General features: G+C 45.6%; 1 protein-coding gene across 3 annotated transcripts in view; it reads left to right on the top strand.

Annotated features, from left to right (window-relative positions):
• Positions 1–25458, top strand: part of PKNOX2 (PBX/knotted 1 homeobox 2) — a 328938-nt gene that overhangs the window by 175111 nt on the left and 128369 nt on the right. For 2 of the 3 annotated variants that reach the window (XM_066639289.1, XM_066639288.1), the window contains exon 4: positions 6658–6761. The gene's annotated coding sequence lies outside the window, so the exon portion shown is untranslated. Of the gene's footprint in view, positions 1–6657; positions 6762–25458 lie in introns of those variants that run through there. The other variant, XM_066639290.1, reaches the window with a different exon arrangement.

The raw sequence follows: 25458 nt of genomic DNA, 5'->3' as shown, positions 1-25458 counted from the left end.
CCTGTCTTCAGAGTTGGATGCCTTTAGCTTTGTGTTGTTACATGGGAGTTGTCTGTAAGCTTCCTTGGGAAGAAGCCCTACTGAACTCAATGGGTCTGGCTTGTAAGTAAAAACACATAGGCCTTAGCATTGCTGTGTTGTAGTGTAGACAGCCAGATTACAACCAGAGAAACTGAGATTGGTGAAAAGGTGAGAACTGTCAGGGTGTAGGCGGCTGAGTGAGCAGGCAAGCAATTTAGTAATTGTGAGCATTTCTTAATGGATGCTAAATTCACTATTGCACATAATTGGAAAATGGGTCCTTTTGTTGTTCAGAAAGCAAGCACTGCATAAAGTGTGTCACATCCTTGTCACGGAGGAAAAAAATAACTAATCATTTAAGGGCAGAAAGAAAACACAGGCTAATTCTGCAAATGTTTCATTGGGGTACTTTGCTTTAATTTTACTGAAACATCTAATAATGTTTCTATGTCTCTAATATGTTTCTAGAAACATTATGTTTCTAGTATATGTGTTTATTTTTAATTCAATCAAGTCTGTTTTTCTGTCATCTTTCTCATTCTCGCATCTAGATTGCTTGAAGTTGTGAGATGTTGGTTGAGTGAGATTATATCGTATATCTCTATAATTTTTTAAAAAGAAATACTGGCTTATATTTCGACAGGAGGTTTACATACAAGCACAGTAGACTAGCCTTCCCTGTTGTTGTTTGCTTCTGTATAAAAGGTGAAATATATTTTCTGGTCTAGAGGGTAGAGCCTCCGTCTGCCTGAAGATAACATCCACAAGGTCGCCAGTTCGAGGCCACCGGCACCGTGCGACCTTGGAGCAGCTGACAAGCTGAAGCCGAGCAATTCCATCTGCTCTGAGCGTGGGAGGATGGAGGCCAGAATGTGAAGCCAGATTAGAATGAAACACCTTGAATGTAGCCGTTCTTGAAAGAAAGAACCTTCTTTGAAATTGTAAAAATCCCTATTTAATAAGGGATTTAATAAAGCCTGCCTATGTAAACCGCCTTGAATAAAGTCTTGAATAAAGACCAAGAAAGGCGGTATATAAATACCTGTTGTTGTTGTTGTTGTTGTTTGTTGTTGTTGTTATTTTCAATTTCAGTAATATGTATATCATCCTGGACCTTGGGCATTTGAGTCAATGGTTGTTTTCTGCATTTAGGCTGCACCATTTCAGACCTTAGTAGTTACCGAGGCTGGCTTTAACCCATTTCTGCCCAGCCCACTGGTGTACGCATTTGATCCCTGTTCAATCTGGTGAGTGTTACAGTTAGTTACACTAATGCAAAAATCCTTCTTCTATATCAGTCCACCATTTTCTTCTCCTGTCCTTCAGGTCTAGTGGGTGGAAGTGATGTGTTAGCAGCCCACGTTAAATTTTGTATGGCGGGAAAGGGGGAGACAGTGAATCTGAACCTTAGACTGAAAGCCTCAGACCCTTGCTGGAGACCCTGAGAAAAACCTGAGATCGGACAACCCTACCCAAAACATTCAGACCAGACGAGAGAGAGTTAACGATGCTTCTCATTCACCTGTATCTTCCTTCGCTTCCTCTGTTATCTACTGGTGTAGTACAGCAAGCCACATGTTCCCACAAGAAGTTCTCAGTGTCTCATGGGGCATCTGGGCCTTGTAGGAGGAAGAGTAGCATCTCTGTTGCCATATAATCTCTGCTGCAAGCTACCTTAGTGCTTCTTGGCCATGTGGAGCATGGGCCCAAGCTGGCAGAAGTCAAACAGTGCTCATCACCTGGGATCCTCCAAACCTTCCATCTAGAATCAGTGGCATATGAAGAGGGTGGCCAGGGGGCAGCCCTGAGTGCCAGGCTGCAGGAAGGGTGTCGGGGGTGTTCAAGACGCTGCCCCAAGTTGGCTGTGGTGGCAGTGGCAGCAGAAGTGACCCTGGCTGGAGCCATAATTTGGCTAGTACTGGCTGCAGCCACCTGCAAGAGAAGCACCTTCATATATATGAAGTTACAAAGTTATATGTAAGTTTACAAACTTACAAAGTTAGTATATATTATAAATACAAAGTTCAATAAAAGAAAATGTTCACCGTTTGCATTTCCTCTCTGCCCATTATTATTATTCATTTCATGCCATGAATATTACTGAAAACAATTTTCATGGGGGATTGTCAAAAATTTATGGGCTCCAGGTGCCAAATGACCTTGGTGCATGGGAGCATTGATCAGCTGGCCCCAGTCGGGCAAGTTATTCAGGCATCTCCCCCTGAGTGTCCAAATGGAAGTAATGGACAATGTCAGGGAAAAGGCTAGACTAGGATGCTTCTCCCTGACAGGTCTGGAAGTGCGGTCCGACATATAAACCCTCACTTCTACTGTTAAGGGTTAAATCTAAGGACTTGCACATATTTTAGGATTCTGCAGACGTGATTCCGTTCTGTGAGCTCTGTGATGAACATCACCATTATATATGCTCAGAGCCTGCACATATGTAGATACTCGTATGTGATCTTGTACCTATATATGTGCAGACTCTGGGACACTGTATTTCCAGATTGTGTGTGGGCATGAAATTGCACTCGTACAGTTCGTACGTATTTGTATAGACTCTCTGTATATATCATGCTGAACACACTGGGTCTGGGGAAGACAGAGCCTATGAGTGCAATCCTGCTCTCCCGCTGCCCCTTATGTTCATTCACTATACACCAATTTAATGTAGGTGCTGTTTTAAAATATGTGCAAGTCTGTAGCGACGTTAGGCATCTAGTAACAGATTTTCTTGCCAAGCATGGGTTTGGCAACATGCCATGCTTCTATCTTTAGAATGGGTCAAATAATGTGGGCACATACTGAATTCTGAAGCACCAAAAATGTTAGTATTTGGGGAACATGAGAACATAAGAGGACTCCTGTTGGATCAGGTCAAGAGCCCATCTAATCCAGCTTCCTGTATCTCACAGTGGCCCACCAGATGCCTCTGGGAGCACGCAGACAGCAAGATACCTGCATCCTGTTGTCACTCCCTTGCATGTAGAAGGCTACAGATTCAATTCCTACCATCTCCAGATTGGGCTGGGAAAGACTCCTTCCTGAAACCCTGGGGAGCTGTTGTCCGTCTATAGATAATGCTTACCTAGCTGGGACCAATTTCAGCAGAAGTTGACCTTCATGTATTAATATGTACAGGTTGGACCACAGTTTCTGCAGGATTTCTGGAACCCCTGTGGATACGGAATCCGTAGATACTTGGGTCCAAATTTAAATACCTTTAAAAAGCAAAAACAAAAAAAAGTGCCGAAACCGGGTTTCCTACTGTTTCACAGCCAAACCGCACCACTTCCAAACCTCTAGGGCTATTTTTAGGATTGAAAGACCCATTTCCGGGTTGTGCGGAGGTTCCGTGCTCCTTCCAACCTCACCCCAGGATGCTTGCCAAAGTGGGTCTTACAGTACTAAAAAGAGCTCTAGAGGCTTGGAAGCGGTGTGATTCAAGCCACAAAATGGTAGGAACCTTTGTTTTGGCACTTTTTTTTTTTCCTTTTTAAAGGCATTTGAATTCAGACCCCAGTATCCCCTGGCATCCACAGTGGATCTGTGGATTCTGGATCTACGGATGCTGAGATTGGACTGTGCAAATATATGGCATCTAAACGGCTGCCTCTTTTTCCACTCCTGTAGTCTGCCTTTCCTCTTGTCTGCTTAGTGGACAGGGCAATGTTTCTTTCTTGTCCTCTGTCAAATGTTGGGGGATAGAGCCTTGCTTTCTGTATTGTCTGCAGTGGCACCGGAGGAGTGAAATCTGCCAGGCAGCGCTATAAATCCAGGTGGCTTGACATTGGCTACAGTTTCTTCCTCCTCTCTTTTTCCTAGTTTTGCCTTCTTTCCTTCCCCCCCCCCCCATATAAATTGCTGCACTCGAGCTTCAAGGTATGGGTTCTTGGCAGAGCAAATTAGATTAGGAGGGATATTTCAAGCTGAAAGCTTTCTTTGGGCAGTTGTAGGGAAAATGAAAACAAGGTGAGGCATTAATTATGGGTAGAAAATGTGCTTATTTCCCTAGGCTCAGGAATGTCAGGTGCTGCAGTGTCACCTCAGCTGCTCTCTTTTGATCCTCCACTGTGTTTTATTAATCCCCAGTTACCTGAACTGCATTCATCTGCAGTGTAAGTTTAGAATGCCCTTGCAGCACAGGTGGGTACAGCCTGCTTCTCTAATACACAACAATACAAGCCTTTAGGAAAAGCGGGCATTGGCATCCACCCATTGACAGAGAGAACTAGGGATGTGGCTGCAGGGCCTTCGGAGAAATGGTCCCCAGGATACCTAAAGAGAACCAGAAATTCAGAACCAGTAGATTCTAGCAACCTTCATTCATTCATTCATTCATTCATTCAAAGAATTTATACCCCACCTTTCAACCACACTCAAAGGCACTCAAGGCAACTTACAAAATAAAACATTAATACAATTGTAGATAAAACAATACCAAACATTAACAGAAAAACAATCAAAACAATAAAACACAACACAGAAGTTTTAGGCAACACAGGGTGGTGGTGTGCTATGGGCGGGCGGCGGGGAGCAGAAGGCAGGGCTGTGACCCAGCACTTATGCTGGATCCCAAGCCCTGTTCCCAGGGAGTTTGGAGCAACTTCAAGCTGCTCTGCTGTACTTGGACTTGCGCCACCTCCAGAGGAGACTCATAGGGGCAAAGGCGCCTTACCTGGAGGTAAGGGGAAAAGTTTCCCCTTGCCTCTGGCTGAGCAGCTTTGGGACCCTATCCTGTGCTGGATACAGCGCAAGCCTCTTGGCTTGCCTGTTCCAGTGCAGGGTAGGATTACACTCTGAGTGACACCTGACTTGCTTCAAAAGCAACCTCATCAGGATTCGTGAATGGCTACAAAATGGCTACTAAACTGGAGTATAGTTTGAATAAATAAACCATTGCATAGTGTCCTAATTTAGCAGTAACCAATGGTAACCAAAGATTTGTAATCTGGGGTTGCCACTTTCTCTGCAGTTTCTCTTGCTAACTTCTTCTGTGACACATATTCAAAATAGGATTGAGATGGAAAATTCGGAATTTTCCATCAGAAATGGAGATATTATAGGAAATGGCAAATGTGACTGAAATGAATATATTAAAACAGGAGGAATTCATTAGGGAGAAACAGTAAATGGTAACTCTGAAACAAGTGGGGAATTGTTAGTTAATTACTGGAATAGATTGAATAGATTGCAAAATAACTCCCAATGCTATCAATTCATCTGCAATCCCCAAGACTGGGAAGTGCATTGTCGGAACTTCTGCGATAGGTTTGACCACATGACTTCATGAAAGAATCTTTATTATAGGCCAGCTTTGTGTGTTCTGGTCAAAATAATTAGAAAAGGCTTAGGAAAAGTAAGTTGTTCAGTGAAAAAAGTAGTAGTGAAAGTAACAGTGTATTTGTGTTGGCAACCTTCAGTCTCGAAAGACTATGGTATCGCGCTCTGAAAGGTGGTTCTGGAACAGTGTCTAGTGTGGCTGAAAAGGCCGATTCGGGAGTGACAATCCCTTCCACACTGGGAGCAAGTGCAGTCTGTCCCTGGTCTGTCTCCCTAACTATGGGCCTTCCTTCTTTGCCTCTTAGCCTCAGACTGTTGGCCAAGTGTATACATAACATACATAACAGTGTATGTATATAAATAAATAGACATACTCCTATTTGATTTGGCTACTAATTCACAAGAAACTTGCTTCTAATACTCAGTTTTTGATGTGATGCAACTGAGGCTGCAATCCTAACCACACTTTCCTGAGAGTAAGCCCCACTGAACAAAATAGGACTTACCTCTGAATAGACCTGGTTAGGATTGTGCCTTGAGTAAACTTCAAAGGTGTGCAGATCCACCATCGTGAGACTCAAGTCAAGTTCCAACTCCCTGCCCACTTCGACTCGATTGATGCACGAGTCTTAATGGGCGGCCTTCGAGATTTGGCCAGAGCCTTTTCCTGGTTCCCTGTCCCCAAAGGCCTCACAGCCCCCCCCCCCCCCCAAATATAGAAGAGACACCTGCAACAGCCACCAGAAAAGACACCACTTCTGGAGTGAAGAGGGTCAGTTGCTCTTCCCCTGCTAAATGTAAGTGGTCCCTACTTAATAACCCACAATAACTTTAGTGTTCCAGTTTTTTGTGACATCTGACTCTAACTAGAATGCTCAAGAGAGAGGCATAACATCCAACCTTCCACTCGGAGATTTAACTCCTGGAGACCCAGGGAAGGAATGGAATGATGGAAAATGACAGTAGCACTTGCAAATAAAATTGAAATGAAGCATTCCTCAAAATCAAATATAGGGGCCAGGATGAACTAAAGACAGTATGCAAGGGCGTTCAGACCATATGCTGTTGGTTTTTGCAAGGTTGGGTTCCCTGCCTGAGCCTATTTGGCTGGGTTAGGTTTTTAATCTCAGAAAAACAAATAGATAAACAAGCAGCCCCTTTCTCTTTCTCTTGTCCGCCTGGGTCAGGAAGAACCTTTGGACTCTGGCCAGTGGCGCGTCTGAAGATCTGAGTGGAAATAACCAGACTCTTGGCTTCTGTCGCTTTTTGCAGGTTGCTTTTGGAAAGCATCTCTGCCGCAGGGAAAGGTCCCCTCCTCTCCAACTGATGGTTTTATCTGTCTCCTTTCAGGTGGCTCAGCTCTGGCTGGAAGAAGCCGCTTTTGTGTTACCAGCGGAGAAAGGGCAAGAGGGGAGAGTTTCAAAAGACCGACGGCTCCCAGAGCGCACTCCATAGTAAGTGCCGCATTTCCATAGTTTTCACATACAAGCAGCAGTGCAGATTGATTTCCATAAGTTCAGCGAACAGGCAGAAAGCGGCTCTGCACATGGCATTGATGAGGAATGAACTCACGGGCATTTTAAAGGATGCCTTATCAACACAGTCAGAATGAAACTTCACAATAAAATAATCTGCTGGAAGCCGGAGTTTGGGAGGCATGAACTTAGCAATGTGGCTTCAGCGAGGGCTGGCTCGTCTGTGGGCTGGCTGAGGACATTGCCATAAGGGACAGATTGGTGGGGTGGCACATGTCACCTACTCAATATCGCCACACCTCCTCCCCTCGCATTTTAAATTTGATTAGGAGAAAGAGAATGGAGCAAACCAAGTGTGGGTAAGGATAGATGTGCTGGCCCAACACTCCATTCTCTTTCACACCATGTTTTGTGCTTCCATTTCACTTCCTGGGAGCAACAGAGGCCAATGCACTGCTTTGTATTTGGTCGAGCATGACAGCGCACAAAGAGGTGGTGGTGTTTGGTGCTTCTTCCCAGCATCAGGTGGTCTTGACCTGGCCCTGACTCTAGCTGTTGTCTGTTTTGTCTGTCCTGTGGCAAGAACCGATTAATCTGTAATCGGTTAATTACTCTTGTGATTAATCTGTGGAACTCCTTGCCATGGAATGTGGTGAGGGCGCCTGGCCTAGATGCCTTGAAAAGGACAGATTTATGGAGGAAAAGTCCTTCACAGGTTACCAGCCATGATGGGTATATGCAACCTCCTTATTTTAGAAGTATGCTACCTCTGAATGCCAGGTGCAAGGGAGTAGAAACACGATACAAGTTGCTTGTATTGGGTGCTCCCTGAGGCATCTGGTGGGCCATTGTGAGATACCGGATGCTGGACTAGATGGGCCCTTGGCCTGATCCAGCAGGGCTCTTATTATGTTCTCTAGTCCTTGAGTTTCCCTTCATTTGCGCCCTTTTTTTTTTTTTTTTTTTTTGCTATTTTTAGACTTTTCTAACCCCTCCCCCCCAAGGCTTCTGGGATATCTCAGCATGTGAAAACTGCCACATGGCATTATGGGCAAACATTATGGTTATCCCATGCCTTCATGAGTGATGTATTCTCCAGAGAGAAAGGATTTTTGCCAACCTTCCTGCTAAAATTGGCATGTACCCAACGGTTGGACGGGCAGGTCCACCTGGTTTGGTAAAGAAGTGATTTGAAATACCCAGGGGGTCATAGCTCACCCCATTGGATGACCTCATCACATCAGCAAATCTAGGTTTTTAAAGTTTGCATACAGGGATGCTCCAGGTTGTTACTTCTAGTTCAGTGGTCTTCAAACTTTTCGGCACTAGGGCCGCATCATGTATCTGACACAGTGTTGAGAGCCAGAAAATAAGTAAGTAATAAATACATGGAGGACCAATGTGCTGAGAGTTTGACTGAATACAATAAGTGGGTGGGGGTGGAAGGAGAAGGGGAGCAGAGGGCAAAATTGATTGCACAGGAAAAGGGGGGAATGGATTTTGAGAAAGCTTCAAGCAACCTATGACGCAAATCTTAAATTTTTTTTGTCTCAGCTTCTGCTCTGCTTTATTTAATGAATATTTTATTTATATTTATATTCCAGGTGTCTCAGCATCGGCATATATCTCAGGCAGCCACTAGAAGTGCTGAATGTAGTGCAGTGTAATGGAATAATTTCTTTTGATTTACATTGCATTACATTTGGCACCTCTAGTGGCTGAATGCAGTATATACCCCAAAATGCATCTATTGAGTTATTTTTATATCCGAGAGTCTGGGGAACCTTGGGGGTCAGATAAAATACTCCCAGTGGTCAGATTTGGTCCCAGGCCAGGGTCTGGAGACCCCTGTTTTAGTACATCATCTGATGCCCCGAGTCTGTGCATTAGCTAAAGGTGTGCCCCCCCCTTAGAGGTGCAGTAACTGGTCCCCCTTTCCCTAGAGAGTGTGATTATCTCAGGACAAGAACACAAGTAGCAAAATACCTTCAGGGGTTATTATTTTCATTTTTGCTTGTTATTTAATCTCTTTGATATGTGTTTTTGCCAGCCCCCCCCCCCCCAATTTTGGTGAGTTTCTGACTGAGATGTTTCTATTTTTATAATGTGCTTTGGATTATGATTCTCTGCATCTTCTCCCAGCTTCTTGCATTTGCCTTGTCCTTTTCAAAATCTCCTTTTATTCTTTATCACCTGCTGGATCTCCCTCCCTTAAACGACTTGTTGGCCATGCTTCATCAGATTGTTCTGCCCTCACTATGGTTTGGTTTTAAGTGGGAACCCCTTGAATTGGGGGAAAGGACTTGTCTAACCAGGGAGAGGCTTTCCTGAGGCCTCCTTCTCCTGTTTAGTCTCACCTGCTCTTGGGTGATGGCAGTAGAAACAGTTGTTTTTCTCAGTATCTCCCAGTCTATCCAGCAGGAACAGAGGAAAGTGAATAAGTAAGAAAGGAGCATCACTAGACACTGCAGCTGTTTGGATTTCCCCCCACTCCCACCAGATGTCGAAAGAGAGGGGGAATTTTGCATTTTTCACATAAAAAAGTAATGTTGGTTAAAAACAAAATAAGAGTTCTATTAGACTGAGAAATACTCGTATGTAATGCAGCCTCTTTCTCCACTGAAATAAGTAATTTGAAGTTACTTTAAGAGTATTATGGTTCCAGGAAGAAATTTGTTCCTGTGGCTTTTAACAATTTAACTGATTAGTTTAAAAAAAAAAAAAGGATAAAAAGCTTTCCAATGAAAAGACCATTTGTACACAGAGCTCACATTATTATTTCCAATACATATCTGGAATCCAGCCCTCTTCCTCTTCCCTCCGTCTTCCCATCTCCCTCACTCTCCCATCTCTGGACTTTAATCTCCCATATCTCTTCCTTTAGCTTTCTGTCTTTCAAGACCCTTCTTCCTTCATTCAGTCTTATGCTTCCTCTACCCATCTTTTCCTCTTATGCATCTTTTCCTCTTATGCTTTCCTCTACCCATCTGGGCAGGAGGTCTGGTCTAGAGGGTAGAGCCTCCATTTGCCTGAAGATAACACCCACAAGGTCGCCAGTTCGAGGCCACCGGCACCGTGCAACCTTGAAGCAGCTGACAAGCTGAGCTGAGCTATTCCATCTGCTCTGAGTGTGGGAGGATGGAGGCCAGAATGTGTGACCAGATCAAGAAAGAAACATCTGAATGTTGTGTTTTCTTGAAAGATAGAAACCTTCTTTAAATTGTAAAAATCCCTACAGGGATTTAAATTTGCCTGCCTATGTAAACCGCCTTGAATAAAGTCTAAGGAGAAATCTGAGGACCAAGAAAGGCGGTATAGAAATACCTGTATTATTATGATTATTTTCCTCCACAACCTAGCTTTTCAGCCCCTGCCTCTGGTACTCCTCCCAATCTTCATTTGTGAAAAGGGCTGCTTGGAGGATCAGAGATGTTCTAGCCCACCACTCTCTTCTCCTCTCAACTTCTTCCTCTTCTCCATTCTCTTCTACTTTTTAAAATGTGAGTTGGGGTTGGAGGGGGGGAGAGGAGCAGTGGAGTGTGTTTCCCAAAGCTGCTTTTGCAGCTGCCTAGATAAATCTCAAGATTGGAGCATCCCTGTAGAAACACATCTACCTACCTTTATAGATTTTGATATTCTCTTCATGATCGTGGTTGCTTCAAGGGTCAGGTCAAGGTGCCTCTTTGGGACTGCTTCCAGTTAGCAAGGCACAGTGGACAAAGTGTCAGACTAGGACTGGGGAGCCCTGGATTCAAATCCCCACTTGGCCATTCAGCTCACTGGGGGCCTGTCAGTGTCTCTCAGCTTAAGCTACCTTGCAAGAAATTGTGAAGGTAAAATGAGAGAGCACCAAGTGCATTGGAGGACGGATGGAATCAAAAACAGTAATATTAAAATAGTTTCTACTAAGAGTAGTAACTCATATTAAAATAGTTTCTAGTAATAGTAGCCTGGGTGTCATGTACAATCCCGTGTGCTGTTCACAAAAAAATGGTTCATTTGTCAGCAGAGCCAAAATAGCCACTGAATTGCCCTTGAAAATACAGCAGCCATCCAGCAGAAGTAAGATGAGAACCTTAGGCTGTCTGACAAGTATCTCACATATTCCAGTTTCCACATGACATGAATTTCAGTGGTGTTCCAGCTTATGCCACTATAACAGGGCTGGCCAGACTTTCTTTACATACAAACTGCGTGCGATAAATTTCAGATGTTTGAAAGCCACAAGAGAGAGGCTTGAGAGCCACAATATTTTATTTATACAGGTATTTATATACTGCCTTTCTTTGGTCGTCAGATTTCTCCTCAGACTTTAATCCAAGGCGGTTTACATAGGCAGGCTGTTCTAAACTCCCGTAGAGATTTTTACAATTGAATCGTTCTAGTCTTTCATAGAACTCCTCCTTCCAGCTGGATTCCTTCCCGGTCTGGCCTCTCTCTGGCCCTTCGCCTCCCACGCTCCACTTGACGGCAACTCCTCTCTGCCACCAAGGGTCAGCTCATCAGTATATCAGCATGTCCTCAGTTCTCGGGTACTTCCGGTTGTTTCGAACTGGCAGCCTCAGATCTTCAGGCATACGAGGCGTACAAGGCAGCAGCTCTACCAACTGAGCCAGACCTCCTGCCTATTTAAACAATATTTGAGGAGTGTTTAAATTCTTCAACATGTTTACTCACCATTAAACTTGCATTTTAATCCAGTGGACTCTCAGTTTATACCTAGTAAATAAAAATAAAGCTTGAAAATTTCTTATTTACCTTTTATATCAATGGTCGCTAAACTTGCAACCGCTGTGCAATGAAAAAGCAGTTCCCGTTCAGGCCTGCTCTTACCGTTCCCCCACATCGCAGCTCTTCAGGGCACCAGATCTGAACAATGCAACACTCCAGGCAGTCATGTCGATGACCCAGTAGGGATTGCACCCAGATTTCCAGGTAGATGCCACTGCCCAGAGTGTTGCGTCGTCTAGATCTGGTCCCATGAAGAGCTGCAGTGCGATGGAATTGTTAGAGCCACTCACAGGGGGAAGGATTCTTCCAAACTCTAGATCCAGGCTGTGGGATTGGGTTTGGAGAGACCTCTTTTTTATTAATTGTGGCAGAAAAAGGAGCTCAGCCAACATTATATGCAAGAGCCACACACGATATGTGAAAATGTGAAAGAGTCGCATGTTGCTTGTGAGCCATGCTTTGGCCACCCCCGCACTATATCTTGGGTCAGACTCATTGTCAAGCCCAACATAACCTTATTGAGGTACCCATTTCAGAAGACTAATGCACTGCTTCCCCCCCCCCAGGGGGGCGTCCAACTAGATGAGGGCTGAGCAAATGCTGACCTGGGGGCCATTTGCAGACCTTGGGTTCCCCCAATTCTGCCTGCAGGGAGCCCCCAGTCTCTGGCCCATTGGAGACTTTTGGAGCCCACGCTGGTCCACAAGTGTTGGTCTCGACTGCCAGATGCAGGCTGAGGGCCAAGTTAGACCAAGGCCCTTTATAGTCTTCATGTGTTTTCTACTTTTCCCTGGGCATTATTTTAACCACCACCACCACCACCCCATTGCCTCTGGACAACTTCTGTCTCCATGTGCTTCTGGCTTGGTCTGTGTTTTCACTGTTCAAGAGGTGTGTGGCAAACAGTTCATAGTTCTCATGCGGTTCTACTTGCCTGCATTATAGTTCTCATGTGTTTTATAAATAAGCTCAGTAAAATTTATTCATTCATATAAATTCCATCTCTAATATATTAATTTATGTAAATTTATGTAAATTTATTCAAATTTGAAATGCAGATTTCCCCCCCTGGCCCCCAACATGGTGTCAGAGAGATGATGTGGCCCTCCTGCCAAAATGTTCACCCACCCCGAACTAGACCTTACTAGGGATGCATAACATGACCCTTTGTTTTCGGACATGCTAGTGGGGACCAGAAATGGTACAAAACTGTTGCAAGGGTGCGGGGGAGGGGAGGCTTTAGCATGATCATGACTCCCCACCTCCACACAATATTTTTAGGGAAAAAGAAAACATCCATTGGAGATCAAAAAAGTAGCACAAGGGAGACCGTAATCAGGGCAGAAATTACGGTGGGGCTAAAGAGCTAAACCCCCACTATGTTTTCACAGCATTTCAGGTTCCCACATGACCGCATTACATATTTCTGGTGATGTGCAGTTTCAACTTAGGACTCTATTGCCAGGACAGAGACAGGTTCCCATCCCTTCCTTGTTCATTTGACATTTCAATAGTTACAGGGATTTTAGCTTATGTGTGGGAATGTGTTCCAGTTAGGCGCACGTAAGAGGTACATTTTTTTTCTTTTTTAGCAACATTGTTCTCAGTGAGAACTGCAATATAGCAAGAGAGTGAGGTGTCTTCATTGCTAATTCTTCATTACAGCTTGGCAGAAGGCTGTTTTGTGTAACTGTGAAACAGGGACGCCTGCATTTGTCAAACGTTTTGTGGGGGGAAAAGGTGGATGAAAATTCATTTTTGCGAGATGGTTTCCAAAGACCAGCACCTGTCTGTTGGTAGTACATCAGGCGCTTCCTTCAGAATCCAAATCTGAAGAAGAACTTTTGCTGGAGTTGCTGAGAGGCTCAGGACTCTGTGCAAAGGATTGTTGTAAGAACCTGCACAACTAAAGAAGCTCTTTTTTTGCTAGCTGCTGCTAGTTGGTTGCAAGTGTCAGAAAAAATGCAGAAAAATACTTCACTCAGTCCCTCTTTCTAGTGCAAAGAGCATTGATTTTCAAAAGGATCTGTTAGATCGCCATCTCCCCCCTCCCCTCCCCATTCTCTCTTTTGCTGCTACAGACCAGAAGTAGATGTGATTAAAGAGACTGGCACAAAAGTTCACTGTGAGAGCCAGAGCTGGCTTTTCTCTTGGTGAATCTTAAAAAGTTCTGTGGCATCCTACAGATTGGCTGACTTGCTGTGATTCACTCTTCTGTAGATCCCAGTCGAAATTCATTCACCTATGAAAATTCATGCCACAAGAGGCTGGCTAGTTTCTAACACCCCATTCCTCCACAGCATATAAGTCCCAGGGCTACAGGGGCAACTCACCCCCATGTAAGAATTGCCTGGCTAGATTAGGCTGAGGTCCATCTTGCCACCTATTTTGTTTCCAGAAGTGTCTGCGCAGCTGCCTTTAGAAGTTCACAAGCACAGCATGGAGTTGATAACCAAACCCCTATTGCTTGTTTCCAGCTTTTCAGATTCAGAGGTATGCTGAGCCTGCACATGGAGGTTCAATTTAAGTACCTTGGCCAACTACTCTTAGTTGTATACCTGTCCTCTGTGAATCGGCCTCCTCCTGTGCAAAGTCAGTTGACATCACTGTGTTTCTTGGTAGGGAATTCCATCATTGTGCGCTGAGATAAGTTCTCATTAGGGAGGATGGGAAACACCATGAGCTGCCATTTGTCCATTGTTTCTTCCCCTAGGACCAGTACATTTGAGGGCTCGAATTACACTGGGAAGCCCAATACAGGGCTTTGCCTTGGTTTCCTCAGCAATCTGGCACTGCTATACTCCGACTTTATCCTTACAATTCTGGGAGGTGGGTCGGTCTGCAAGGCTGTCATCCCAATTCTAACTTGCTCTGGAACAGGCCAGCCAGCGGGCCTGTGCTATAACCAGTGCAAGTTTCAGGAAGTGAGAGGCTCAGCCAGGGGCAAGGGGAAACTTTCCCCCTTACCCTGAGGAGAGTCACTGCAGTCCCAATGGGGCTACTCAGATCTCTACCACCTCAGGAGATGGCGCAGATCTGAGCAGTCCGGGACTGCCCCAGGCTGCCTGGGAATGGGGTTAGGATCCTGCCTAACTACTGGATCCTGGCCCCACCTCCCACTCCCCGCCTGCCCTCCCCCCCAAAACGGCACCCTCCCACCTCCTCCCTACCCTCCCCACGCCCCCCCAACTCCTGAGTCAGGCCAACGCAAGCTCACTGTCCCCAGAACTTGCATTGGCGTGGGGAGGCCAGCACACATCTGTCAGGGCTACCTCCCCCACTCCTACCCCACCCTCAAAAAAACTCACTGAGGTCCCAACTCCCTTGGAGGAGTTTGGAAACTGCTGATCTAGTCCATTTTTCCCTGCCTCATATTACACGGAAGGTGCCTCCTTTTCTTTTTTCCCTTTTGCTTCCTACTGTTTGTTTTTGAAGGTACCACCTTATCTAGGAAAGCACAACTTGAAAATCTCTGTGGGTATCGTCTTTTTCCACTTACAGATAAAAAACAATGTTGTTTAATGTCTCTGTTCAAGGTACATTAACCTTGTCTGCTAAAGTTCTTCCTGCCTGTTGACTCCCCCCCACTCCCCAGTGTTTATGTTATAGACACATCCCTGGAGCATTCTAGGCTTGAAGACTGGCTGCGATGGGGAGAAAATGGCTTATTTGTAATTGTTACCTTTAGACATGTCAGGGCAAATTCCTGACACACACAGTGTCTGATTCACACTTGTTTGAAACATCTGGTGTTTTTGTGTTTTTTTTTAAAGAAGGGATATGCCAACTGGGTAGGCTTGGCACCAGCATTTGATTCTGGTGCCAGATGATTGGGATGACTTTAAAGACCCTGACCCACGGTTTGACAACCTACAGTTGAGAATGTCAATTTGATTTTGTAATTGTGTAATTTAAAATCCTACTATAACCACTGGTTGTGACAGCTTTGAAAGGAGTTAGATTAGTTCATGTAAGAGAAGTCTTTCAATGGGTACTGGTTCAATGGCAAGTAACCACAACGTTACCTTCCGTTTCAAAGAGTCAGTTCAATAGTTAGTAGCCAGAATGTTACCTCCAGGTTCAAAGAGTTAGTGTAGTACAGTGGCTAGTGATAAATTTTAAAGTGCGGGACCTTTACACACACACACAAACACACACAGTGTCCTACAAAGGGTCCAATTCTATCCTCTGCCTCCCCAACAGGGAATTGAGGCAATTTTCCTTTGGAGGCAAACTTTGCACAAGGGCAAATTGCACAATTTCCCTGGAATTGACAAATGGATCCCTGGTGATGGCATCTAGCCTGGATGCCTTTAAAAGGTGATTGGACAAATTTCTGGAGGAAAAATCCATTACGGGTTACAAGCCATGATGTGTATGCGCAACCTCCTGATTTTAGAAATGGGCTATGTCAGAATGCCAGATGTAAGGGAGGGCACCAGGATGAGGTCTCTTGTTATTTGGTGTGCTCCCTGGGGCATTTGGTGGGCCGCTGTGAGATACAGGAAGCTAGACTAGATGGGCCTATGGCCTGATCCAGTGGGGCTGTTCTTATGTTCATATGTAACAGCAGTGCAACTTAGCCGAAAAGGCGCATACTACATCTAGTGGGGGAGGGGGATGCAGAGGTTTGGGAGATGTGAACATTTCCCTTTTCCTCACTGTAAACCTCTTGCTTACCAATAAGGCTACTCAGACCTGCACCAGTTCTTTAGCTGGTGCAAGTCCAAGGGGAGGAAAGTGGCAGGAAACATCAAAACAGAGGGGATAGAATCTGGTACATGCCATCAGTGCTGGATCCACCCCCTCCCCTCCCACCATCTCCAATCTCCATCCCCACTACTACCTTACCTGGTCTGGCAGACATGGAGGGGTCTGCCAGTGGAGCTGTGGAGCTGCAGCCTGTTGCAACAGTTCTTGCAAATAGCCACCAGTGGAGCACAATGCACCCCATCGGCAGCCATTTTACAACAGCAGATGTGACTTGCGTTCCATGTGACAGACCGATCCTGCATAGGATTGGGCTTTTTTTGTCTATCCAACCCGCCAAAAAAAATTCAATTTTGCCTTCACAGTGTTTTCTTCCCCTGCTGTCAAATCCTTCTCTGAAGCATATTATGCTTCATTTAAAGATCCTAGCTCATTTCATCCTGGATTCTTGGCTTGGATTGCAACAGCTTTAAAACAAACATACAGAAATGGAATTTAGAAAAATGCCAGACAACTATAAATGGTATATTAGACTGCTAGACTATGCATGTTTACTCACAAGTAAGCACCACCTCATTCAGTAGGGCTTACTTCCAGTTAAATTTGCATAGAATTGTAGCCTTATATGAGCCACATACAGTCTCTCAGGTAGCTCTTGGGAAAGGTGATAGCATTAGGCAAATTTCTCAGTTTGCCTCCCGCTGAGCAAGGTTTCTTCTTGGCTACTGTCCTTTGGAAAAAGTTTCAGAGATGACACCCGAGCAAAGATGACATCACCAGTCCTGCTCTCCCTCGATTGCACCTCTGGCACAGTGGCTATGAGACTGATCTGTGAATCTGGACGTCTCTGGTTTGAATCTCATCACTGCCATGAATGAGCTAAATGGGCTCAGGCAAGCCACTTCAACTGTAATTTGAGGATAATGTTTTAGGGCAGAGCAGACCCAGTGGCCAGTGGCAGAGCACCTGCTTTGCAAAAGAAGTCCAAGGTTCCATCCTTGGCAGCAACTCCAGTTAGGAGAGGGAAAAACCCCGGTAAGAAACCTTGGAGAGATATAGCCGGTCAGTGCTGGCAGTAGTGAGCTAGATGGACTAGTCTGACTCTAGTATAAGATCCCTTTCTATGTTCCTCTGGCGTAATGCCTCAGAGTTGCAGTGTTACAATAGCCAGAGACAGTAGCATAGCTAAGGGGGGACAGGGCTCCGGGTACCACACCTTAAGGGTGTTAAAAGGCCTTCTTGCAGTCTTCTCCTGTATCCCACCTTTTCCTGCACCCTACCTTGAGGGCACTCTGAGCAGTTGCACACTGCTCTGAGTGGCTGACTGCTTTGTTACACTAAAAAATGGTTGGCTGTTCAGAGTGGTGTGCCTCACCACCCCTACAGTACCTTCTCCTGTCGTCGCCCCCCCCCCCGGCACTCAGAGCAATTGCATTCCACTCTGAGCAGCAGACTGTTCCCCCCCCCACTTTTTCCATGAGTCAGCGGCTCAGAGCAGTGTGCAACCACTCCAAGTGCCCCCAACCTGGAAGTAATTGGTGGTGACGTCATCACATCATTGCAATTATTTCCAGGTTCGGCACTTCCAGGGGGTGATGTTGAGGGTCACTGCCTTGGATGCCAGAGGGTCCAGCTGGGACTCTGGCCAGAGAGGGTTGTTGGGCTTCATGTCCTGTTTGCCCATTTCACAGATGCATCAGCCTGGCTTTTGTGGGACTCGGGGAATTGGTGGACCCTTCATGGGTTCTTACCAAGGGAGAATATCAAAGGCTCAAGAGAACATCTTTCAACAGAAAGTGTTTTACTCCAAGCACCGAGTGATGCATGGGGCATGCCTGTTTGAATGGTCTTGTCTTGATTTTGTTCCTGCAAACCAGCCACCAAATTAGAGAAGAGTTCCAAACCCTACTCCTCTCCAACCAGAATCTAACAGCCTTTTTTCTTCCCTAAAAATGGCACATATGTTTTTGGTATGCCCAGCAGCGGGCTGGCCAAAAAGAAAGAAGTGCTTTTTCTGGGAGACGGGGAATCAATTGGAATCGGTTGTGGGCTCCTTAAATGGTTCGAAGGAGGGAACCTGGCCGTGCTTGTACAGTGCTGCCGAAGATGTTTGGGGCTGCGCCATCGAAGTGCAGGAAACCGGGCCGGAAAATAATGAAATATTCAGCCGCTATTTACGGAATTGATTTGAAGATCAAGAAGTTACGAGCAGCGAGATGAAAAGGATTAAGCAGGCAGCGTGGATGGAGAGAGACGTTGGAGCAGAATTAAATCTGCGTTTCAGTTGTTCAATACTTTATGTGGACTTTTATGAGCGCGGAAGAAAAGGCTGTGTGCTGGGGCAGGTATGCTGGAGCCGTTCTATTTCAAAGGAGGAGGCGATCTTTGTTTCCTGTGGGTTGAGTGTGAAGCTGAGTCCATCCTCTTTGTATACCTCCGCAGGCTGAGCCTTTGTTGGTGTATCTTCACTGAGCAAGGAAGTGACCTTCTGACCTGACCCCGACCCTTCTCCATCACTGGAATGCTGGCTGGAGTGTGCAATGCCTGCCTGCCTGCCTTTTATTGTAGTGTTTAATGAGGCTGAATGAAGCAGTCCCTTGTCTTTCACTAGCGGGGGGGGGGGCTGAATCCTTCTCCATCTCTCCTTAGCAGTTCTGTTCCTAGACCTGCGATGTCTCTGGCTGAACACCTCTTTATTTTTCTTTTAATTACTCTTGAATCAGCTCTGGTACGATCCCCTCTTCTTAACCTAAGAAGATTTCTTTAACTTTTTTTTTGTTAAGCTACTTTCCTATATCAGGAATGAAGGTTGGATTCAAGTGTGCTTCAAGCCCCCTGCCCTTTTTCACACATGATCTCTGCATCCAATAGATGCATGAAGAGGGGGATCCCGGATCATGGCCATTACTCTGTGTTTAGGCTCTCACAAAGGTTTTGGTTTCATTGACACAGAGCTGCTGTGGGGGGTCGGGAATGTGGTGATATTGACAATAATAATATTTATATGAAAGAAAAATTCACAAAGCTATTTACGTGACAAAGGATTGAAACTTATTCCCTTTCCCAAAAGGACTTGCAATCTTACAAGAAACCTAGGGAGATATGCCAGCAAACAGCTCTTGAGAGGGTGGCATATACTGGAAGGAGCAGGGACATTTGATCCACCACCACCCCGGCTAAGTACAAGACAGTCACCATTTTTTAAAAGGTGCTGAGTTAGCAGGGAGAAGGCACCAAGGATCAGGCCTTAGCCCAGATAATAGCATAGTAAACTGCTTCTTTTGTTTTAAGGACTTGCATGAAACAGTGATTTATTTGAAGAACTTGCATGTTTCAGCCATTGGGGAAGAGCAGAATTGCAGTGGCAAACCCTAACCTATGCATGTTCACTTGCTATCTGCACATGTTGTAGCTGTCCATTGTGCATGTAGGAAAGATCCCCGCAAACAGCAGTTTCCTCAGTTGCACAGAAGTGCCCGTGTGCATGCAGTTCATACATATGTAAGAGGCTGTGCAGACCTGTCGCCACAATCTTCTTCTCCCTCACACTCAATGTGAGAGTGGTGGACCAGAGCATCTGAGGATGTTCTAACTCAGTGTTGCTCAATATGTGGGTCAGGACCCACAAGGTGGGTTGCAAGCCAATTTCACGTGGGTCGCGTAGCACCTGGCTCAGCCACCATTGAAAACGCAAAGCTGAAAATACAGGGGACAGAGTTACTGGGCAGGACGAGCTCCGGGTGGGAGAGAGGCCTAGTGCTTTGCCTAGAATAGGTGGGAAGATGGGATGGTGGATAGGGAGGAGGGCTGTGTGGGTGGAGAAGGAGCCAAATTTGTGTTCTGCTTTGACTTCGGAGCGGAAAAGTTGGAATTCTGACCTACACAAAATATTAGCACAAGAGCAACAATGGGACCTTTGAATTATTTATTTATCATATTTTTATACCACCCTTCCTCCAAAGAGCTCAGGGTGGTGTGCATGGCTGCTCCCCTCTTTTTTTTCTTCACAACAACCCTGTGAGGTAGGTGAGGCTGAGAGAAAGTCACCCAGGAAGCTTCATGGCTGGGGGGGATTTGAACCTGGGTCTTCCAGGTCTGAGTCCACCTCCCAAACTACTACACCACCCTGGCTCTCTGTGACTGTGACTTTCGGTGACTGAATAACTGTGACTGTCATTCTGTGACTGAGTGACTGTGGCTTAGGTTTGAAGCCTAAATTGATGATGTCATTTCCAGCCATGACATCGCTTCCAGGTTGATGACATCACTTCCGGTGTGTCCCAACAGATTGCCATTCTAAAAAATGTGTCCTGGTGCTACTGCTCTAACTCTAACTCTCCACTCTTCCACACTTCCTATCCTCCATTCCTCTCTCTTCTTTTTTTTGAATTCAGGGCGTGGGAGGAAAGCGGAGCAGTGAAGGCTTGCAAGTGGAGGCAGTTATTGTGTGTGTGTGAATGAGAAAGAGAGGGAATAAAACTTAGGATATTAACTATTGTGCTACTTGGAGAGGCATGTGTTACAAATAATGCCCTTCCCAGGCATCTGCAATCAGCTCTCTCAGCTGTATTTTCTTTTGAGTGATCAGCAGCTTATATTCCAACTGGGCATCTTTACGGCTGCACAAAGTCATGCCGTTAATCAACAGAAACTAAACACAAAATGGGCATGAGGATCGTTTCTCCTGGTGCTGCCATTTCTGCAGATGAATGGAGTGCTGGGTAAGGATCCCTGGAGGTCACTTTGGCTAAATGTGAACTGCCATCAGTTAAAAGAGTTGGACTTGGCCAGTCACCTAGGCTTTTTTTTTTGTTGTTCTTTTTCTTTTGGAGACTTCACCTCCAGGGGATGAAGCCTGTTTCTTTTGTAGATTTTGTTTCCATTTTGCTCCCCGCTTCTAATATTTCACTGCCCAGTACATTCAGCAGGAGAAGGAAGTGGGCAGCTGGTTACAACCCGAAGGTGAGCACCAGGGCCAGCTTTAAGCCAATTGGACCAGTTCCTCCCAGTTGGGCCCCATGTCTTGGGGATCCCACACTAGGGTAATGTACTCCAGTGTGGGGTCCCCACAGGTGCAGGGAAAAATTGGTCCAGTTTTTTCCTACTCTAGTATGTAATTTTGTATTAAAACGTGCTTCGATCAGTGTTTCTCAATGTTTGTGCCCTACCGTACCACTTTGCATGGTCCACCTATTGGAAGTTGAGTTGGCATCCTTCAGTCTCGGAAGACTATGGTGTCACGCTCTGAATGGTGGTTCTGGAACAGAGTGTCCTCTCCAGTGTGCGAAGCCTGGGTAAAGTAGGTATGGAGGATAGACTGTTACCCACGCAGCAAGTCCCCCCTCTCCACGTCGCTGAAATGGTCCAATGGAAAGGCAGAGGCCAATACGGTTGGTTCCAGCGGCGTCGCAGGAGTTGCCAGAACGTGACTGTGTTCAGCCATGAACTGCCTCAGGGACTCTGGCTCCGGATTTTGCCTCGAGGTGGACTCCTGAAGCCTTTTCCAGAACTGGATGTAGCCACAAGGCAGTGGAGGTTTGGGATCAGAGTTTTCCTTCTCTCAGATGAGCTGCCTTCCCAGGCTGACGAGCCCCATCTACCCGGTGGCTGTTTAGTCGCCTCTTACGACAAGTACAGCCAAACAGAGGGCCTATTCTTATCCCCAGCCCCCAGGGGAAGTATCACTGGAAGTAACTGGCAATGATGTCATCACCAGTTACTTCTGGATTGGGAGGTCAGACACAACACAAAAACACCAGTAAGAGGTTCAGGTCAGACAGGAGAGCTTTGTAGAGCACATGTAAAGCACATACTAAAGCTATGCCCGCCAAGTCAAGCCTCCTACCACAGTTTGTTGCATCGCCTTGCTGGTCTCACTGCCAAGTGGCAGGGAGTCTGGCGGGGTCCTGTGAGTACCACTGGTACTACCTCAAGTACTACCAGTTGTACGAGTACCACGGGTTGAAAAACACTGGCTTAGATTCATTCAGCCCATTAACTCACATGCACTTTTTAAGTACACATCTTGATTGCTTTCCATTCTACCATAGAGATATAAATAAACTTTATTATAGACTTTATGTCTCTAAGTTTCTACAGACCATGGTTGTGAACCTTGAGCCCCACAAGAGATCTTTCCAGTTGGCCCCCCAGCTCCTAAGGCTGAAACTGGCTGGCACAGGGTCCAGTCAAATTCCAAGTAGACTATGGACATTGGAGAGGCTTTGGCTCAGCTTGTAATTAGTCCAGAAATTCCAAAGTGTAGGAATTCATATTTGGAGTTTGCAGGTTTTAACCATACGATGGATCCTGAGCTCACCTGCATATCTTTGCAGCTGGACTGCTGGTCTTGGTAGTTACTAGCCATTCAAGAGGACACATCCTGCTTTCCAGTGCTACGGCAGGCAGTCATGACTACACATCGGCCAGGAAAGTGCTTTTCTGCATCATGCCGTTCCAACCCAGCTCTTTTGAGCCCTTCATGGATTTTGCAGGACTGATCCTCATGTGTTTTCCTTCCGATATATCCATGGAGTTGCATGAAATCGGTGACAGCTTTACGCCATTAATTCAAGATTCATAGCTGTAGGTTCCCAGCCCGAGAGTGAGAAAGAGCTGTCCAAATCTTTCCCCGCAAACAGAATGCCTTTGCTGGCATATTTATTGCAGCAAAGCGAATTTGCGTCCCAAAGATAAATATAGCGTTATCAGCAACAGCTGTCTCTCATTTTTATTTGTTTTTATATTTGACTATAAGTTCAGTTCTCTGAAAACACCCAGAGCTGTAAATCCGATGACAAGCGGCCCCATGATTTAGGAGCTTGGGGTGCTTAGGGGCTGAGATTTAGGGAGCACATTTACGGGACAGAAGACAATTAAACCGTGTGCCATATTGCCACCTGCTGGAATATGGAAAAACCAAAATGAGGCAGAAGGTGAGGTTTTATCCACAGCAGAGTCAGCTGTGGCCATCAGGTTGCCCTGGGCAGCGCCTGGCTCAACCCACACCTGTTCTTTCAGCCTGTCTCTAGAAATTTACTGACTTCCAGCCCTAGTAAATCTCACCAAACTCAAACACATCATGGCCATCAAGTCTGGGGCTTGAAAGAGGATGCAAAAGTCATAGGACTTGGCTTATATCCAGCTAATGCTAGCTAAAGACTGGGGCTTGGTTTCTGTAAGTAGGGGAATGAGTTAGGGCAGATTTCATGCTGCAGGGGGTCAATCAGTGGTGTCACTAGGATTCGTGTCACCCGGTGCGGGAGGCCTGCGCGTCACCCCATCCAGTGGGAGGGGCAACGCCGCAGGTGGTCGGCGTGGTGATGTACCATCGCCCTGCCCCCACTGGTTTTTTGGCTGTACCTTTTGTTAGAACACAGATATTTCAAAGTGGTTTGTTTCATTGCTTTCTGCATGAAATTATGCATTGATTGATATATAACATGATGGTCTTATTGCTCCAAACTCTGATTTTAGTGATTTTGAAAACTTGTAGTCTCACACACACACACACACACACACACACACACACACACCCGTGTCAACTTTCTAACACCTTATTGCAGCAGTTCTCAAACTTTTAGCACTGGGACCCACTTTTTAGAATGACAATCTGTCCAGGACCCATTGGAAGTGATGTCATGGCCAGAAGTGACATCACGAAGCAAATTAAAATAAATAATTATAAATAATTAAATTAAACTAAAAGAAATAATTAAATAAGGGGGAGCCAGTCCTGTTCCACCAAGTGAATCTATTCTGAAGTATGTCCTAATGTGGTCAGTGGGGCTTACTCTCAGGAAAGTGGGTAAGATTGCAGCCTGTGAGCCCACTCCTATGCATGTCTACTCTGAAGTAAGTCCCATAGTGGTCAATGGAGCTTACTCTGTAGTCTGCCTGCAATAACAACCCCCCAAAAAGAATCAGTGAGATTTCCAGCCCTCCGCAGTGCCCAGTTAAAGTTCTTCTATTTCAGGTATATCAAGATAGACCCACCTGGCTTTTCAAGTCCAAAATAGAAAACTCCCCCTTACCAGTTGAGGCCTGTTTTTGGTCCTTTTTAGGTGGGGGGGGAGGCTGCCTTCTGGAGCAGCTCCATTGGATCGGGACCATTCTGGTGTCCTCACATTCCCCTTTGCCTGGCCTGACCACCAGCCAAGGCTCGTCTGCCTACTCGTGAGTAAATGCAACCATGAGGCTGCTTTGCTTTCCATAGAGCTCAATAGGGCAGCTGAGAGGCAGGGACCTCCTTCTCGGTTGTTTTTGGGGGCTGCATTCATTGGATCAGGACGATTCTGACGTTGTTCAAGTCCTCTCAGCCTGCCCTTTCCGATGGACTAAGGCAAATTTGCCTGCTCCGGACTAAATGCGGCCACTTGGCTTTGTTTCCAATTCAATAGACTCGTAGCTGGGAGGGAGGCAGGGACCTCCTTCTCGTGTTTTTGGGGGCTGCATTCATTGGATCAGGACCATTCAGGTGTTGTTGGATTCCTCTCAGCCTGCCCTTTCCGACTATGGCAAGTGCGCCTACTCGCAAGTAAACGCGCGATACGACTCACTTTCACTTTCAATCAATCAATCAATCAAACCTTTATTAGGCATAAAAATTAACACATAATATCTCTAAACAATCCAATATATAAGTATATGTTAAAAAAACAAATAAAGATAAAGGTTAAAACAGAACAATTTACTTGCGCGTTAACTCCAGGTTGCTTAGGACCAACAGATTAGCCCTCTTCAAGTTACTCAGGTGTAAAAATTTCGCAACTGGAAGGGTCACGAGTTTAGAATCTCCCGTCAACAAAAATTGTAGGCAAACATTCTCAGAAAAACCTTTTTTAGTTCTTAATAATGGGAGAAGGTACTGATCTCTAGTGCAAAACAATGTGTAAAAGAGAGTCTACCTCTCTAAGGCCACAGTTACAGACTCATTCTTCCTTTGGGGCATTTCTAAACCTGCCAAGTAGGTCTTTAGAAGGCAACACATTGCAGCGAGCTAATGTAAAAGCCCTCCTTGCGAAGGGGCACTCCAAGAAGGTCAGATATTTTGGTTGTTGACCAAATGTATTACTTAGGTGGAAATTCAGGGGCGAACATTTTTTTTGTGCTGCACCCAAAATCTCTTGCCTTTCTATATCAGTTAATCTTGTTATCAGGAGCCTAATAGAAACCTCAGGTGTAGCAGCTCCTTGTAGATCTGCCTCGAGGCCCATTTGTCTGATTTTCTTATAGA

Source organism: Tiliqua scincoides, chromosome 11, assembly GCF_035046505.1.
Source record: "Tiliqua scincoides isolate rTilSci1 chromosome 11, rTilSci1.hap2, whole genome shotgun sequence".
Lineage (NCBI taxonomy): Eukaryota > Metazoa > Chordata > Lepidosauria > Squamata > Scincidae > Tiliqua > Tiliqua scincoides.
This window is presented reverse-complemented; position numbering and strand designations above follow the sequence as displayed.